The sequence below is a fragment of the Pinus tabuliformis genome, chromosome 6, assembly GCF_031772625.1.
Source record: "Pinus tabuliformis cultivar Carrire ecotype Pingquan chromosome 6, CPIR1, whole genome shotgun sequence".
NCBI lineage: Eukaryota > Viridiplantae > Streptophyta > Pinopsida > Pinales > Pinaceae > Pinus > Pinus tabuliformis.
In genome coordinates, this window is record NC_142292.1 from 1,315,606,563 (window position 1) to 1,315,625,567 (window position 19,005).

Sequence of the window (19,005 nt, forward strand, 5' to 3'; positions counted from 1 at the left end):
ACCATGAACTGAACTGCAAACTGTGACTTGGAACCCAAGCAAAGTCGCGTTTCTGGCCCAGTGCAGGTATTGTTCTGAGAATCTGAAATTCAGCGCACTTCCCGAGTGTAGAAGGTGCGCTGCATTTCAAATTCCCTGTGTTACAGGTGCGCTGATCAGACTAGACTTTGTGCAGTGTTGGTTTCTGTGATTCATTCTTTCCAGTTCTATTCATGAATTTTGTTGCCTGTGATCAGTATATGTCTGTTTGAAACCCCTTTTCCTTGCTGTTATTCTGCCTCCTTTGTACAAAAGAACTATAAATGTTTTTGTGTGTTTGTTGAGTCATTTTCAGTTCTCCTTTGCAAAAGTAGCATAATCGTACTGTCGTCCTTTGATTTGAAACTGTCGCAAATGTCGATTTCAACCATAGGGAAGAGTTTGATTGCTGTTGATAGTCGATTATCCTGTTACTATTTTTTTTGGTCTGAATTTGTAATTTTTCTAGTGTCAAAACAAGTATTCATTTCAAAATCGTAAGGTGTTGTGATTGTCTCCATTTTTTGATTTCGAAAAGAAACTTGATGATATTTGTCACTTGAAAATAAATTCAGATTTGTGCATCAACTTTCTTCTTATCATTCATATACTAAGAAAGTCGAAAACAAATACATGCATGTGCATTTGCATTTAGACAGTCTGATTGGTTTGATTTAGGAAAGTGCATTTAGAGTATGCTCTTTGCTCTTTGTGAAAGAATTTTGTCTTGCTTTCCTTAGTAGCTAGGATTTTCATTGCACAAAGAAGATAAAAAGATTGTTTATCATCTTAGATTGCATTTTAGGAATTACATCTACATCTCGCGGTGAACCTGAAAGGCAAACTTCATAAACAAGATCAACTATAAAATAAATTCAATGAATCTAACAACGCTTTGTAACTTAACACACAACATTTAGAAGTCTAGGCTAGAGACGTATTCCGGCGTCGTAAAGCCTGGTAACTGTTTTTCTCGCTGATGGTTGGGTGATTCCTCCACTTTGAGACGATAAGTGCCAGTACGGACTTGTGTTCTCCCACGTACCGTCGAGTATATTTTGGGAGACTAAAATAGGCTTAATCCTTTATCCATAGGAAGCCATGTCTGCCGCCCTATCGATCGTAATGCACTGAACACATCATTCGGGAAGATTGACTGCCGTACCATAAAAAGTATTCTGCAGTTTTGCGATTGGTTTGGTAATCCCTCTACCTAGATTTCCAGAGCAGTCCCTTTTGTTCCTTTTCAGACTCTTTAACAGAAAAGGTCCATCTGAGCACTTGTCACTTCAGGCTCATTAAAAATCGAAGGAGACTAGAGTCATCTTTTGTTTTCTCTCCACTCTTAAAAATTGAGAAAACAAGTTGTGTCAAAGTGTCTAAAATTTATTTTAAACGGAATATTCATTACCCTTTCCTACGTTGATCTTGGATTGAGGAAATGGAATCCACCAACCAAGGAATTCCCCTTGGAGGAAATCCTAGTCCCTTCTCCTCTTGGGGAGATGTTGGTGCGCCCCATATGGCCACATTGTCGCTTCCAGGACTGACAATCGGCTTGCCTGTATGGCTCTTCTCAACCTCTGTTGTTCAGGACACCGCAATTCTTGAACAATCGAGTCAACAACTAGATGATTCCAGAGTTACCCACCAACCTTCTACTTCCTCCAATTCTTCCTCTCCTCATTCCTCTTCGCTTGATGGGGCTGGTAAAGCCAAAAGCCAAGTACATGAGAAGAAGAAGGAAAAGAAGAAGAAAGATAAGAAGAAGAAGGAGCCAAAAGCGAATGGGGGCAAACGAGCGTCGTCTAGCGAAAATCCACACACTGCACCGACCAGGCCTAAATCGCCATGTGTCATTTGCAAAGGAGACCACTATCATAAGGATTGTCCTTGCATCCCTCGGATCTTAAGGGACTGGTCTCCTCGTTTGCACAACCCGGTGTCGTCAACCTCTGGTGATCATGTTGAAACACACCATCGACTAGTGAAAGCGAAGCCCCAAGACAAAAAGGAAAATATAGATTTCCTTGTAAACTGTGCAAAGACGATCATGCCGTCCATCGTTGTCCCTTCTTAGACGAGGCTAAAAGAGTTTTGGACGATCGTCTGGTTTCACCGTTACAACTTCCTCCTGGATATAAAAAACTCTTGCTGAGTCCGTCACTAGTTGAAAATCTGGCTGGCCCGCTCAGGTGGTTGGCTGAAGCATCTATCATTGAAGACAAACCATCTGAACCCATACTAGACGAAAGTAAAAAGGTCGAGACAGTAGTTGACCCGGTCTTGCCTTCAGAGGTTCCATCTTCAGATGATACAGTCATCGAAGAGAATAAGGATGACACCGTCCAAATTCTTTTCGTAAGCACAGACTCCAACGAACATGGGGGCGATCTACCCGTTCCTTTACTGCAGGAAGGAAGTTCGTTAGAGTCATACCCGGCCGTCTATTCGGTCCCACCTCCAAGAAACCTAGTTGTCTCCTTTGATTGGAATCAACTAGGCAGACCCCGTTTACCAACTAGTGTAGCGTTCCGAATCATTGTTCAAATATATAGAATGGTTATGGCTGGTACCATCATAGATGAAGGGGCTTCTGTGAGTATCCTTTCCTCGACTGCTTTGAAAGCACTTGGTTCGCCATCGCTTTTGCCTGAGATGAGAAATCTAACAGGCTTTGATAAAGGAACCAGTCGACCGTTAGGGATCCTTCCCAATGTACCCATAACATTGAGAGGAAAAACCATTCAAATGAACGTAATGGTAGTTCAAGGACCCCTAGATTATAATCTACTCCTTGGGCGAGACTCTATTTATTGCATGGGAGCGATTGTCTCCTCACTCTTTAGAGTAATGTGTTTTCCGCACGAAGGAAGAGTGTTCAAGCTCGTAGACCAGCTTTCGTTTCACGGATCACACAGAGCAAATAGTCATATACCATCCCTGAATGGTCTTTTCACGCAAGAAATGTCCCAACCTCCAGTCCGTTTGCCCGATGAGTGCGAGTAATCTGGGGGACATGACTGAAACCCAGGGGGCATGCACCCTGGTCTGCTTCAGCAGGAAATCTTCAGGTATAGGGTAGGTTTCCGCGAGAAAATATGACTAGTCTGTACTCCCGTCCATGATTAGAAGAGGGGGTTATTCTAGAATAATATTCTCTTATCAAAGTTATGTGGGTTGGCAAGCATCGCCACTCACCTTTGTTTATTTCGATAAACATCGCCGAAGAAGTGTTTTGTTTACGCCGTAAATAGAGCAATCTTTGGTAACCTGTAAGAGGTAGAACTCTCCCCGTAAAACAAATGTTTTAACGACAAGAAGAAGGGGTAACCTTGAAACTCTGTTTTATACTTGGGGGCATGCAAACCTTTTGGCATGCAAGCGAAGAGCGACTATTTATTTTTTAAAATTTGTAGGTCCTCTAACCCTTTAAACTCGTAGGATTGGCCGTTCCTAACTTGCATAAAGAAAGGATGTGGGGCAAAACTCTAAAAGTTGTCGTTTTTATATATGAGACATTCTTATCACACGACTGGATTAATCGAGCAGTTTTAGTGCGGACTTCATGCTCGTTAAAAAATAAACATAAGCAATGAGCACATGTTCCCCCAGAGTTTAAGCTCATTAAAAAATGGACCAATTTCCGGTAAATAACCATCGTGAATGTAATACTTCAGCCGTTAAAGCCTTGGTCATGTTTGCACCATCACCTCCACTTTTGCATTGGCCGACCATTCACCTCCATTTGATTGTTTACCCATTTTGAGGAACAGCTGCGAAAAGTGATCTCACTAGCCATCCTTGTAACACTTTCGTGATTGGAAAATTCCAAACCTTACCTGGAATCAGTTGCTACCCATTTTATCACTCGTTCCTGAAAAGACGAGTCTCCTTTAAGCTCTTTTCAATTGACTCGTAAAATATGAAAAGATTTCTAGGCCATTGGCCTCTCCAGCTCGTTAAAGGGACCGGAAGTGTTGTCCCTCCTCTAAATTTTAATCTTTTTGGACCTGAGGGATTATTATACAAAAACATCGAGCGCTTGTTTTTTTCGGCTCGTTAAAAGTATCGAAAATTCATCCCTTATCTATTATTTTATACTTTTTTGGACTTAAGGGATTAGGTGACTAAAAAGGAATTTTGGAGTTTCCTTTACGTTCCTCTTCAAACTCTCTAAAATTGAAAAGGACCGAGTTATCTTTGTCGTTAAACTCGTTAAAATTTTAATAGCGACAAACTTGTCTATAGACGAGAACGAGTTTCACTATCGCTAGGCTCTTTAAAACATAGTGATGGGTTTGCCCGAAGGGAAAATTATAGAACAAGCATATGTTATCCTCCTCAAGCTTGATAAAGATAAAGAGGTACTGGTCAGCAATGACTGGGGAAAAATTGGGAAGAAAACTTGAAGAAACTTTGTTGGTAGCAAGTCACTCTTGAACATGACACTTTCACTCCACATCCAAGTCGGGTTGGGTTGTTTCATTCACCGATCACATCACCATGGTCCCATCATACCATCCACATTCGGGGTTAATGCTACCAATCCATCACGTCAGTGTCGCCGATATGTTCAAGAGAGGTCATTCAGAGAATTCACCTATGTCTCACCCACTACAATACATTTATACTCCATTCTCTCATGACCGCCACCCTGAGCCTTGTATCACCAGATCGTTTTCACCTCCATTAAAATCATTTGCTCCGTCCCATGTCATTGATGTGGGATTCATTAAGGCCCTCCTGTGATGGATCACTTCTTGTCGACATCAGCTCATTATCCAAGAAGTTGATCTAGGAACACCCCATTCAGTACTTTGAAGCTTGCATGCCTCAATGGCAAGTTTCTCACTTCCGGCGACAGGTTTACATCAATGACCTTCGATCGAAAGATTTTGCGTGGTGTTCGACGCCAAGTCCTTTATTCACACCACGTGAATTGTACTGCAGTACCTTGAGGGTTATTATCATTATCGGTGATTCCTCTCACGCTTGTTAACAACTTATATCATTGGCTGGTAATCAGGCGATGTCTTTCCATGTTCGACTCCAGAACATCTCTCACATGGATAGACTTGTACTTCAAGTGAAGATCGAATGAGATTGAAGACCCCGGATGTAGTTTCATCCATCCGGGCTGCAATATATATTCAGGGAAATAAAGACATCAAATGTACATCATTGCTGCACAAATAATCTTCCAATCAAAGGGATGATGGCTCTATCAGAATCATCAGTCTACACTCAGACGATTGTTTGTCTTATGTACATGAAAATGAATTTATAAAGTTGAGCATGGGAATTCCCGCCTTAGCTAGATCATGAAAATATTATGAAGATAATGTATTGTATTGTATCTTATTACAGGTCTCCTCCCAACTTGAAAGAACTTCGGATCCTCATAATAAAGAATTTCACCCGACATCAAAAGATTAACGACCTCGTGCTTTAGGGGGCAACTGTTATAGACATTTTTTGGCACTATAACCCCAAGCATGAAATGTCCATAAACCAAGGGCTCCTAAGTCCCTAAAAGTGTTGTTCTAACCCCTAAAGGAACAAGGTCAACTGATTACAACTTCTCCCAGAAGTTCTCCATGAAAAACTGCTCAAAATTGGTCAAAACAGGATCATTTCAACTGCTCCATAGGCCAGGTGCGTTGCATCTACCTAAGTACATTGTGAGGATGCGTTGCATTTCAAAAAGCCCTTCTATTGGGGGCGATGGGCGAGAAATGAAAAATGGCAGTGTCATTCCGCGAGGCGGAGAGGCAATGGAATCTTCTAGAAACTTCTCCTGTGACACTTTCCTCTCTAAATTCGACCAAGGATGAGTAAGAGATCATCAATCTCCAAGTGGAAGCAAGAACTATCAGAGAGAAGACACTAATCAAATCATAAGCTGACTCATCTCCATTACAGATATCTATATATGGATCCCTCATCCCAGAGATCCAGGGGCTGGAATTTTGCATATTGTAAGGAATTGTTGTTGGTTTCTTGAGACAAACATCGGATTGTTGGGTGATCTAAGCTTTGTATGAGGTGAAGAGGGGCTTCCTTGCTGAGAGGTTGATGCTGGGTCAGAACAACTGGTTGTAACTCCTCTTGGTTTTTTCTTGTTTATCAATCAAAGCTATTCAAGTTTTCCTCCATACTCTTGTGTCATTTATGCTTGTAGCATTTGTATGGTCAATTTACATCTGATCCTAGATTGTTTATGATTATAGATCCATGTCTTTATATAGTGATATGCTACTGTGATCTTACAGGTACTCTGTGAAGTTGGGCGTGCAAGGGAACAAGTAGCGAAAGACTATCAAGGAAGATAGGAATCAAACCAGGAGATTAGCGCAAGACAGAGTTTGGTCTTCTTTGTTCCTCTCTATCTATACATTATAAAGGAAAAATGAAAGTAACTTTACTATGTTTGTTTCTAAGGTAGCTATCACACCTTAGTGGGATAAGCAATTCTGAGTAGACACTTTTCCCTGTAACATATGGTGATATGAAGGGGAATGAGATAGGTATATGGAAATTCCTCAAAGGAAAAATCTACCATGCCAATTTAAGAAGATGATACATGAGAAGAGAGTTTGTTTCCCTATGGTATTTGGTTGAGGGAATCGACATGACTAGAAGTGACATCTTTCACACATGACCCACCAACCCGAAGTGAAACTACTAATGGTAATAATATGAAATAAACGCAATGTATGAAAATAAATGTTGGCATTTGGATTGAAGTTGAGTAGAACTGTGAATGAGGCAAGGGCCTTGGGAGAAAATCTTGGAATGAGAGAAAAAAAAAAATTAACGTGGAATATTTGGATTCCTACCCCTATAGTCCTTAGAATACAATATTATTTTGCGACCTCATAATGAGGGAGATAATGTGTTAGGTTGATTTTAAGTGCATTTCAGTTGGGATGATCACCCAAAATAATTTAATTAGGTTATGAAATTATGTATTTCTAATAATCTAACTCCACTTTTTGATTCCCTTGTAACAGAATGAGTGCAAGGGGAAGAACATACTTGTCCAAGAAGGAGATAGAAAAGAGTCAAGTGTGTGATTTGATGTGGGTGAAAAGTGACAACTGGGAATCACAATGTTTGGAATATTGCAAGGAGGTGGATATTGAGAGAATTTTTACCATATAGCCTATTAATATAAGAAAAAATATCCCTTAGAAATAAATAAATATGCACGTATGAAGTGTCACTTACCTTCCCCCTAATAGAACTAGGTGACGTAATATTTATTCCTAAGATAATTGAACATGGTTCCCACAATTCTTTCTGATTCCCCCATATCACAATGAGTGCAAGGGGAAAAGCATACATCAAAAATGATGATGCCACTTCAAGTTCAAAACTACAGTTGAATTAGAAAAAAGTTAAATCCATCCACATGTAAAAATAAATCAAGTTATTTTATTTTATTTTAATGGCTAATGATGACCAAATCGCCTCAAGTAACCTAAAAAAATATGTAGGAGCAGGGAGTATTATTATTGGCTACCACCCCAATCGTGAATTTGAGAAAAAGTTCCAATTTTGATGAAAAATGTAGATCCATGTGAGAATATACTTGACAGTCACATGGTTCTGATAATCTAAAAAAAATTGTTATAGGATCCATATGTATGTTCCTTTGACAACCATGAAGTTCATCCATGTATAGAAATATAGATGAATTCCATCAACCATGATCCAAATTGGGGCACTCAAAATATTAATAGCGATAACAAATGACAAGACAAATGAAATTGATTAAGAAGATAACTTACAAAAAATAGACATTGGAGGAATAGAGAGAGGTGAAGTCACCAATATCATTGATTCTTTTTTGTACAATGAATTCTCAAAATCCACTATTTGTGTAAGTTTTTTCTACATCCACAAGTGATTATGAATTTTTAGAAAATGAAATAGAAAATCATACAACAATAAAACCATCTTCAACCTTGAAAGAATAATAAAATTAAACTAAATAGAAACAGAAAGAAAAAAATTGTTTATTGATATTGAAATAAAATAATGAAAAGTACACCAAAGATACAAATATAAGATATCTGGGTTGTGAACCCCTTCGTATTCCTAGAGGAGGGTCATCATCTTCTCCTTTTATAGGCATTTTGGCTCTTAAGAAGCTTTGGATTCTCACTAATGGTGGAGACACAAATTTTCCAAAGAAATGCTAGAATTGAGGACCAATTTGGACAACATAACTTTTCTATAATCTTCTCTACAGAATGGCTCCCATTTTTGTGGTATTCATAGGCCAAGGTTCATGGATGTCCCAATATTAACCCATTAATGAGATTCAATCTTTGAGTGAGTTTCTCATATTGGTGGGAGATAAGAAGATTATTTTGGAGGTTCCATAACCCGTCTTTAATTGTGTAGAAGATGAAGTCTAGGGAACCATAATTCATTGTGTGCACTTCCACCTAATATAGATCCTCTTTAATTGTGTAGAAGATGAAGTCTAGGGAACCTAATATTGTGTACTTCCACCTAATATAGATCCTTAAAATTTATTTCGTTACGACTCTTTGAAATGTCACTTTACACAAATCCACATGGCTATTCAAGTAGTGTGGGTCCAGAAAAAAACCTTAAACAATAACTTTCCACAATTTTAGTCAAACATGGTTATTGTTATTTAACCAACTGCATTTGGGAATTTGATTAATAGATTTTAGGAACCTTTTATTTTCTTGATATTTTTACTTTTTCTAGCCATCACCGATATATTTACATGGGCAATTCTAGGTGGTAACAATTAGTTTTCCCTCAAAATTAGCAAGTGAGAAATTATACTTCGTATCGTTAACTATTACATATGCATAACATAAAATGTATCCATACATTCCAAATTATAATCAATTGAGCTTTTTAGGAATTTAAAGAAATAGGGAAAATCATCAACAATTTTTTTATTAATCACCTTAGCCATCAAACCCCAAGTATCAAAATTCTTCTAGTTTGTTCTTAGGGCTTAGCATCATAAAGAGCATATCCCAATATATCAATGAAAAACATAACGATAAGGTTTAATTGGGTATTTTAATTATTTTAGGTGACTTGCATGGGCATACATTTTAAATGATAAGTGAAAGAAATTAAAACTATCATATATATAGTGGCGAATATAATTTTTATAATATATCATTTGGCAAAAAAAATGCATTTATAAGTAGGGTTGGAAAGATATTATGAGTAATCACCTTTTTAATCTCAAACTAATTTGGGTTTTTTAGGAGGTATTACATGATAAAGATCATATTCTATAATATGTCTAATTGATGATAGAATTATTATATTTTCAAAAAAATATCATGAGATTAGTGATGATATTAAACGTGTTTCTAAAAATCTTATTTATTATGTTGATAGTTTATGATAATTTACATATATGAAACAAGAAACCTTGAAAATGAACATTATGAATCTCAAACCAAGAAAATGAGTATTTGTAAAATTTATTAAAATGGAACTAAATCTCCTTAATAATGTAGGAATGGAAATGCACTCCTGCAAGGAGGTTATGAAAAAAAACCCTAATTCTCATGATAAAGTTTAAAGAAAGGTAGAAAGAAAAAAAAATGCATGTACAACAATGGTGTAATGAAAAAACAAACTTCGGAGTTGATTTTTGCTTACAAGACATAACAACATTTTGGTTGAAAATAGATTTAAGAAAAAAAATATAATTTAAATGGTGGAATTAGGGAATAAATTTGATTAGCACTCTCACTTGGAAAGTAATTTTTTTGTGACGAGTTTTCTTTTAAAGATTCCCTTCACATGATGTTTGTTTTTTCTTTTCACCCATCGTTTAAATAGCATGTATTATGCATGTTCGCTAATTTTTTGTTATGAATGTAATTTGTTTTTGTTAATATAAGCTTTGTATTTTGTGTTAGTAAGTTTTTCAAGTTTAACTTGACCATAAAGTAATTATGATAATGAAGGCTTCCACAGTCCATAATCATATTAATGGAAAATTATTTTTGGAGATATTTATTATGCATATGGTGTGAGGATTGTCCAACATTATAGGTGGACACTCCACCCATCCTCAGGGACCAGATGAAGCATGATGATTAGAAAAGATTGAAACTAGGCTAATATGGATGAGAGGTGAAACAAAACGAATGTTAGATTAACTGGTCAAAGCTAGTTAGAAGCCCTAGTTACAAGAATTTGATTGAATAATTTTCGATCAAATAAAGAAAATGAAATTAAATATAATTGGTAGATCATTAAAGAATTAATTAAATCTATATATCTGTTATAATTTATTTATTTTTTCTTTTATTTCATCCAATAACAATTGATTTCTTAATAAAAAGGTAGTAATCGGGGCTTGCAACTACCTTTCACCAATTAATCTAGCATGCATTTTTCTTCATCTCTCATCTATATTAACCTAGTTTCAGTGTTTTCTAATCATCTTGCTTCATTTGGTCTGTAGGGATCGGTAGATTGTCCAGTCAAAATTTTTTACATTCCACATACGCAATAAAGATCTCCAAAAAACATTTTTCATCATAAAATAAGTTTCATATAAGTAATATTATAGTTGTATATGTTTTATATTACTTTAAAAAGATGAAACATATTCAACCATGTTCATTCCTACTACAAAACTAGCCAAATATTTGGTGCAAGTATATATAGTCACCATTTATGTAATTTTAAAGATTTCAAAATTTGTGGTAAACCATTCTTGAAATTTTTTCTAGTAGCTTGGTTAGACCCATTAACTACAATGTATTTTAAAGATTAACAATTGATCTTAGATTTCAATTTGATGAGTAGGACCTAAGGAGGGTCTTATAAACAATAAAACATGTTTGAAGCCACTTTTAAATAAGAATTTCAAATGATTCTAACACTCCGAGCAAATAATATCGATGCATGGACTTTGAAGAAATTCATAATATTCTAATAGTGAAGAATAATATATCTTTCCTGTAGAAAGGATAACATGGAAAAGGAATAAGCCCATTTGTGTTTAGATTCAATTGTTAATGTATAGAAGAATCATAACCTTAGTCACCACACATTTGAAATTTCCATATCCAACCACAAAATATATATATTTTTGCAATCAAACTAATAAATAGACCCATTTTATAAACAATGTGATCTATCACTAGTGTATGAACACTAATGAAACTACATCAAACTCTCAAAATCAAATGAAAACGAACTATTTCACCTACATAAACAAGAAAAGTGTGTTATTGTTTAATATATAATACTATTGGCCTATGGGTGTCGAACTATTGTGCGTGTTATTGGGCGTGGAATCCCCCCAAAGCATGCTTTGGGGCTTAAAGCCCATGTTTTGACCAAGTCCATTGTAAAGACTCCGCGATTTTTGGGCACGGAGCGTGGAGTCATAATAGAGTAACAGGGTTGTCCACCCTTGTTTTTGTAATGTAATGTCAGTTTGAAAGATCTACCCATGGTCCGCGGACCATGGGATTGTATAAAAAGAGCGAGGCTCTAAGTGTAGAAAACAGGGAGTAGAGTAAAAACATGATGAGTCTAAGAGATTAATTGAGTCGAGTGTAAAGTGTGTCTTTCGATCGTAGAGGAGGAGAAGTCTCTATAGTTGTGTGCGTGAAGGCCTAGTAGGTTCCGTTGAGTGCGCAGACCCTTGCAACAGAGTGCGCAGGGTAGGTCGAGTCTGTAACTATTGGAAGAATCAATAAAGAGAAGTTTTATCATATTTCTGTGTATCTTTTCCTCTTTTATGTATTATTGGGTATGAATTGCAAGTTTACTGTTTATTTGCTACGTGAAATCATATGAATGTGTTGTATAAATAAATATAACATAAGGCATCCATTTACGCGAAGGTAATTAACAATTTTAAGAAGATATGTAAGATCTCGAGTGTGACTTAGGGAAATAGTACAGAGTGCTACTCCAGTAGCATGGAAGCCCCACAACCCTTGGTTAGGGCTGCGCAAAGGCAAGTATATCACGACTCGACTAACAGGGAAGTGCGCAAAGTAACCTACATGAAGGGACTAATAGTTGGACCCAATCAAACCATCAGACATCTCAAGGGTGTGAAAACCTGGTTCCAGTACCTCCCCATACTACCTCGGATGAGACCTCATTCTGCGTTCCACAGACTGTTGCCGAAAGGGCCAGTAGTATAGGGATTTTTTTAGATAAATAACTCTAAACTTGGGTCAAGCCCCAACAACCCAACAAATGGTTATGTTACTAGGATCGGGATCTATAGAGAGATTTCTAATTTCGTATCACTAGAATCAATCTAAGAAGGGAATTGAGGATTGGTTGGATAGGATGATTCATGAGTTCACAGCGTAGGAGAACAGGAATTTGTGACTATGAAAACAAGAGTGGTTAGACAGCTACTTATACACAGTGATCCATGAAATTTTCTTTGCTTCTTTCCCTACTAAGCTATACGAGTAGATCGCGAAGCTAGCAGATAGCCAAGGAAGGTGCAAGCTCGATAGACCTATTGTGTGGACTCCAGAATTGATGCGCAAATTGGAAGCATCAAAGGATAAGATCGCACGTGCTGTTGATCACTGGTCGATCAAATTATAGGAGGATTCATCACTGAGTTCGTTGTAGATACTTCAGTCAGTTATAGCAGGGTCGAGTGACACTTCCTCAAAGGGTCGCGACGTAGGTAAGTTAATTCTTTGAACACTTGAATGTGCTATTGTGTCAAAAGTTGGTTAAGCAAATAAATCAATTTTTAGGGCTATACGAAGTGGGAGAATGTACTGAAATGAAGGTAGTGAAGAACTAGAAACTAGCCCCTTGATTTCACCTCCGCGAGGGAACGAGGAAGAACTCACGAAGGTGTCACCAAGAAGTGCGATCACTTTGATAAGGTAGAGGATTTCATGCATACCACCCCCACCCACACCACCACTAGTTTCACCATCTTCACCCCCATCTTTTCCCATACCACCTTTGCTACCACCGCGAGTTAATATGGTGAGCACGATAAAGTTGCCAGTGTTTAAGGGAGTAGGGAATGAAGATCCAAACTAGTTTTGGTTCATGATAAAAGATGTATGGGAAGTACAGGGAGTTACAGATGACAATATAAAGAAAGCAATGTTGGTTAGCAATTTGCAAGATCACGCGCTGACCTGGTACATTAAGCATTCCAATGACAATCCGAATGTGGGGATCGTGGACATCCAAACTGCACTAAAAAAATAATTTAGCAGGCCGAAGTCATAGGTGCAGTCGATCATTGGGTTCAAGGAAATCAAAATGCTACCAGGTGAGACCCCTTGGGAGTCGGATCAGAGACTGGAGTGCACATTTTGGGAAGCCAACATGACGTTGACGGATGAACAACATCACGAATTGTTTGTAGCATCGTTAACACCGCATCTAAGGAACGCGCTGTCACAACAGAGGCTAACAACTCAGGCTGAGGCCTTGGAGATCACAATGAGATTGCATGAGACCCCGATACAGGATCCCAACCTAGGAGTTTAGTTGACTCACACACAGTTGAAAAACTTGTGCCTTGAGATGCAGAGTCTGAAACAAGACAACACAGCTCGCCTAGAAGTGCACAACAAGGTATGGAGCGTAAAGTGAAAGGGTCAGGGACATGACGAGGAACACTACCTGGTGTTCATGAATTACCTCACAGGAGGAGGACCAATGCCATTAAGACCAGAGGCACAACTAGGACCTACTGCAATACTTGCGTTGTGGTGCATGATTTGTCAAATAGGAGGAAAGCATGTTACAAATAACTGCCATTTATTGCAGAAGTACATGAAAAATTCATAGCAGTTGTTCTGTAATATCTGTATATCAGTGGGACATGATAAGCGGACCTGTAGAAGTTATGAGCTGATGATGGATCAGAATCCTACCTACATAGTTGAAGCCAAAACGCAGCCCCTTGATCAGAACGTAGGGATGGCGTGAACCGGATTTTAGAGGCGCGGACAAGGCCGAGGTGGAGAAGGACCTGGAAGAGGTCACAGATAGCTAATATGTTACAATTGTAAAGGGCCAGTACATTGTGCCCGTGATTGTACAAATCCAACATTTCCATCATGCTTGTGTTGTACATTGTTTGATCATGAGACATAGGATTTTGCCACACTAATAGCGCGGTTGTGCGATAAAGTAGTGCTCCAACCTCCCTCGACTCACACGGGGAAGACCCTAATGTTAATATTGTGCTTCGAAGCAGGATTACGACAGGGGATGACAAAGGAAAGCAGCTTGAACAAAGTACTTGGGTTCACAAGGCTCCGACGAAAGAACGAGAGTTTGATTTAGAGTGCGCTAAGGAAACCTTGATGGACACCACAAAGAGCTTCACTGATGCCTCCACTTTTGGAAGCAAAGAAAAACCGGATCCAAAAATGGACCCATCGATGTTGACAACATTCTTGGAAACATGCACGAAGCTATTGCGTGATAGAAAGGCTATAAAGGGGTTGCAGGAACTCATAAATAGATGCGTTGGGACCATGCCAATAGAACCGTGTGTAATCTAGAAGCTCGGAAAGCACACGACGAGGACAAGAAGGGATATGAAATTAATTGCGTAGATTAGGGAATATGAGATGGACCAAGTGATTCTAGACCTAGGATCAGATGTGAACATTCTACCAAAGGAAACATGGCAGCACATGGGAAGGCCTACACTGTAATGGTCTCCTATCCAACTGCAAACGGTGAACCAGCAAAAGATCCTGCCTATGTGAAGATTGCAGGGAATCACAATGGATATCGAAGGAGCAAGCATGCTAGCAAACATCAAAGTGATAGAGATTGTTGACGACAACAGTCCCTACCCTATGCTATTAGGAATAGATTGGGCCACTAACATGAATGGGATGATAAATCTGAAGAAGTGCAAGATGATTTTTGAGAAAAGTCTCTGCACGTAGTTGTACCTTTGGAGCCTACGAAAGGATCGCACTACACAGAGCTAGTGCATCACTGTGAAAGTGATGACGACTTGGACTGCATCTACTAGATAAACGCGTGAGAGCAAGACTAGGTAAATCCAACCGCAGTTGGATAAATCTCATGGGAGTGCGAAATCTCCTCCACCTCGGATTTTGACGAGGAGATAGAAGGATGGCATAACCATTTACACGAGATAACCACATTGAATTGTAACATGATGATTAGATCATTGTGCTGCTTAACAATGGAGGTCAAGGATTTGCCTATGTATGTTGGCTTAAGCGAGGTAGATGACTTCCTGAAAATATTTGAAAGGGAGCTGACAGAATAGCAACGTTTCGGAGATTTGAAATGGGTATTGTGTGCTACACCTGCGAGGTGGTGGGGTACGCACTAAGGAAGCTTTGAGGACAGGTGTGAATGCAGGAGAATGATGCGCATATGGTTTGGGAAGCCTCGGATGTGATTAACAAACAAGATTTTTGGACGAAACGGTCCATGCGCCCACCTCTCTAGATGGATACAGGCATATGGTATGTAACCTACATGGATGCACACAACCTTCATGTTAAACACTGTTAGCAAGCAGGTGCGGGCAAGGCAATGGCACGAACGACCCCTCCAGTTGTAACCATGAAGTATGGAAAGACCAAGTGCATAGAATGTTATCCACGCATAAGCCTTTAATGAAGTATGTGAAGTGCTAAACAAGGTACACAATGCATAGCTGATTGATTGGGACTTGCGTTTACCAGCGGTTCTATGGGCTTATAGGATGACGTGCAAGAAACTGATGGCATAGGTGCCTCTGATGCTAGAGTATGGAGTGAACATTGTAATCCCCATAGAATATAAAATCCCTAGTCTACGCATAGCAGCACCGGTCAATACAACAGTTTGTAGAACCTTGGAAGAAGGGGTCGCACAGCTGAATGAAGCAGAATGCTTGGGACCTAATGAAGAAATCTAACAGGATGACCTTAGGCTCCAAGAACTTATAAAATAAAGGGTGTGATTAAGGGAGAAAATTTCTTTGGTAGAAGTAGAAGTCAAAAACCTCGAGGATGGGATCAAGAAGGATTTTCTTGATTAAGAACCTAGGGTGATAAAAAAAGGTGTGCACAACCACATCGACAAATTTTGGGACTATCGTTGAGAATTGATCAGCCTGATGCCTTGGATTGGACCGCATATTACTAAACAAATCAACCATGGTGGCGCAATGCCAATGATAAAGTACACGACGTAGCCAGTAATAATAAAAGATGGGTATTTTCTAGGAAAAGTGATGGATGACTGGATGAAACCCTATATAAGTGGTGCAACCACCTGACTATCCATGGGAAGTATAGTCTTGCTGCTCCAGGTAGTTGAAAGGAGGCATGGGACTCTAAACTACTTTGCCTGGGAGCTATGCGATGTTGTAGTTGTGCACAGAAGAAAGGTGTCACAAGGTCCGCGACCGTGCAAGGGGGGTTGCGTTGTCACGCGTGTTGGCTGGAAAGTGACCATTGGAGTCACTATTGACAATGTGATGCTCAACTTGAGACCAAATGGAGTAGGTGACAGGCATTTAAGATGCTCTTTATGGGCAATAATTGAGAAAATATACCGCCAAGGGAGCATTAATGAAATGGATTTGCAGGGAACAGTCGAATTCAAAAGGCATTATAAATTACAAATGGCTGCCCAACAAACAAGACTTGGTCATTTGCAAATTCAGTTGTTGTATGCCTTGCGTATTCTGAGCCGAGATTTGTTTTCCCTGTGTCGAGCATTGATTAAGCCCCTGATTATGTGAATGAAAGATTTCTGGACCAGCAAGATGGCACCGTCACAAGAAGTTAGGGAAATTGTAGAGATGATCACTGAAGAGGCCACGTAGGCCCTGACTATAGGGGATGCCCGTGAAGGCACCAAGATTGTGGCAAAATCCCTAAATCACCGTACACACTAAGGCCAAAGAAAGGCAAAGAACCAATGATTCATGTACATGTGTCCCCTTGAAACCCACTGCGCGTCAGATTAATGATGGAGGAGAAAGGGGAAGCAGTTAACTTGGAAACCGATGAGGAGTAGGAACACCTGGAGAACCTTATAATTGTAGAAGATGAGGATGAAGGCATGGAGGATGAAACTAAGCCTGCAAACCCTCCAACAAAGTTGCCCACCTATATCCCCCCATAGAAGAGGACGGAAAAAGTGCCCAAGTATCTCGACAAGAGCAAGAGCTCTCTCCAGACTCCCATCCTCCTGAGCAACATCACCTTTGAGGGAACGCACCTGGGGCAAGTGCCTAACTTGAAGTTTGAATATTGGGATCTCGTTGACGATAAGAAATTCCCTCATCTAGAGACTGTATAGCTCATGAAGCCCAAGAAAAACACCTCTGCGGGGGTTATCTAACTGGAGCTGCGATAGTGGTTATGCGGAGTGGAAAAGGAAGGGTTATTAAACCTATTATGGGTGCCACATTTCCACCGCACCCAAATAATAATATTCGTCATTAGGCAGCTGGTCTACCTAGTGCATGGTGGGTGTTTGTGGTTGGAGGACCCCATCCCCATCACAGACCACTTAATCCACTGCATTACCTAGCTCCCATGCAAAGGAGAGGACCCCACAGACATCTCAGAGGGGAAGAGCAGTGACTTGGCCATAATAGAGGCCATGAAGAAGAAATACAAGTTGAAGAAGAATAAAAGGGGTTACGCCATATCCAAAATCAATAACAAAGTAGCTAAAGTGGTGACCAGATACTGGCGAGTAAAGTTATGCGCAAGTGTTACGCCGGTGGTGGCACTTGCTGAGTAGTGCGTGGAGGGGCTCCAATTCAACCAATCCAAGTTCTTATGTAAAGAGTTCTTGAAAAATTGCCACGAGGCCTAGGAACAAGGAAAAATGTTCCACTATGCATGGCTTCTGTTGTCCATAGTTCTCATGGTAAGGTAATTACTGGACCCCCACAATTGACAGGGATCTATCAGAGGCCATGAAGTATGCTTCACTCTGGACCACGAAGGATGCAAACCGGATCCGCAACAGCAAGATATTCTGGGTGTTCATGGAATGAACATCAGAATGGAGATTAACCGCAAGCCGTAGTTATCACCGACTATCTACAACAGCTACAAAGTTTTGCAAAATCTAAGGCAGACCTCTATAGCATATATATCAGAGCATGCAAGGGCCCGACCAAGAAATGGAGTGAGATACCCTTCGTAGGAACAGATGATGTTAATTTTGATGTATTGGAGACATGGCCGGTGGAGTGGCACGCCCCAGACATCGTGGCAGTGGAGAAGTCTACACTGCAAAAGAAGAAAGAGGAGGCCAAACTGTGCATGGTGTAATTGGCAGAGAAGAGAAGACAAGAAGCAGTGGTAGTAAAAGCGCAGGAGGCATGGGACACTGCACAGATAGCAATAGAAAAGAAAAAGGTTGCAATAGTAGCAGCAAAGGAGGCAATTAAGAAGGCGCACAAGGGCCAGGAGTCGCCTTCACATGGGCAGGAAAAAGAAATGGAAAAAGAGGAATAGGAGGGTTGAGCAGACCCACAAATTGTGTCAACACAACTAAAGCACCAGCACGAGAGTGAGCAGATGGGGCCTTGAAAGAAGGTTAAGGCATCAAAGTTGTCTATTGACTTGATCCCCCCTACTGAGGGTGATATGCATGACATTGGTGAGATGGTGCGCAACATCACCTCCAAGACCCTCTAGAACTTCGTGCAAGAGAATCAGATTGTGTTGGTGGCCCTCAGAGTGCAGCTGCAGGAGTTGTAGGTGCACACTCCTCAGGCTGATACCCTTTCAACCAGCCTCGCAGTAGGGATAATTGTAGTATAACAGATGTTCTGCACTTGGAGAACAAACACATTTGTGCTGCTAGAAGGGGCACTGGTTACAAAAAATGAGGCTCATAGGCCTATGATTAGCACATGGAAAGGTATCAGGATCAACATGGCTACATTCCCACAGGAGACGCTATATGTTTTGTAGGATGGGATTACTA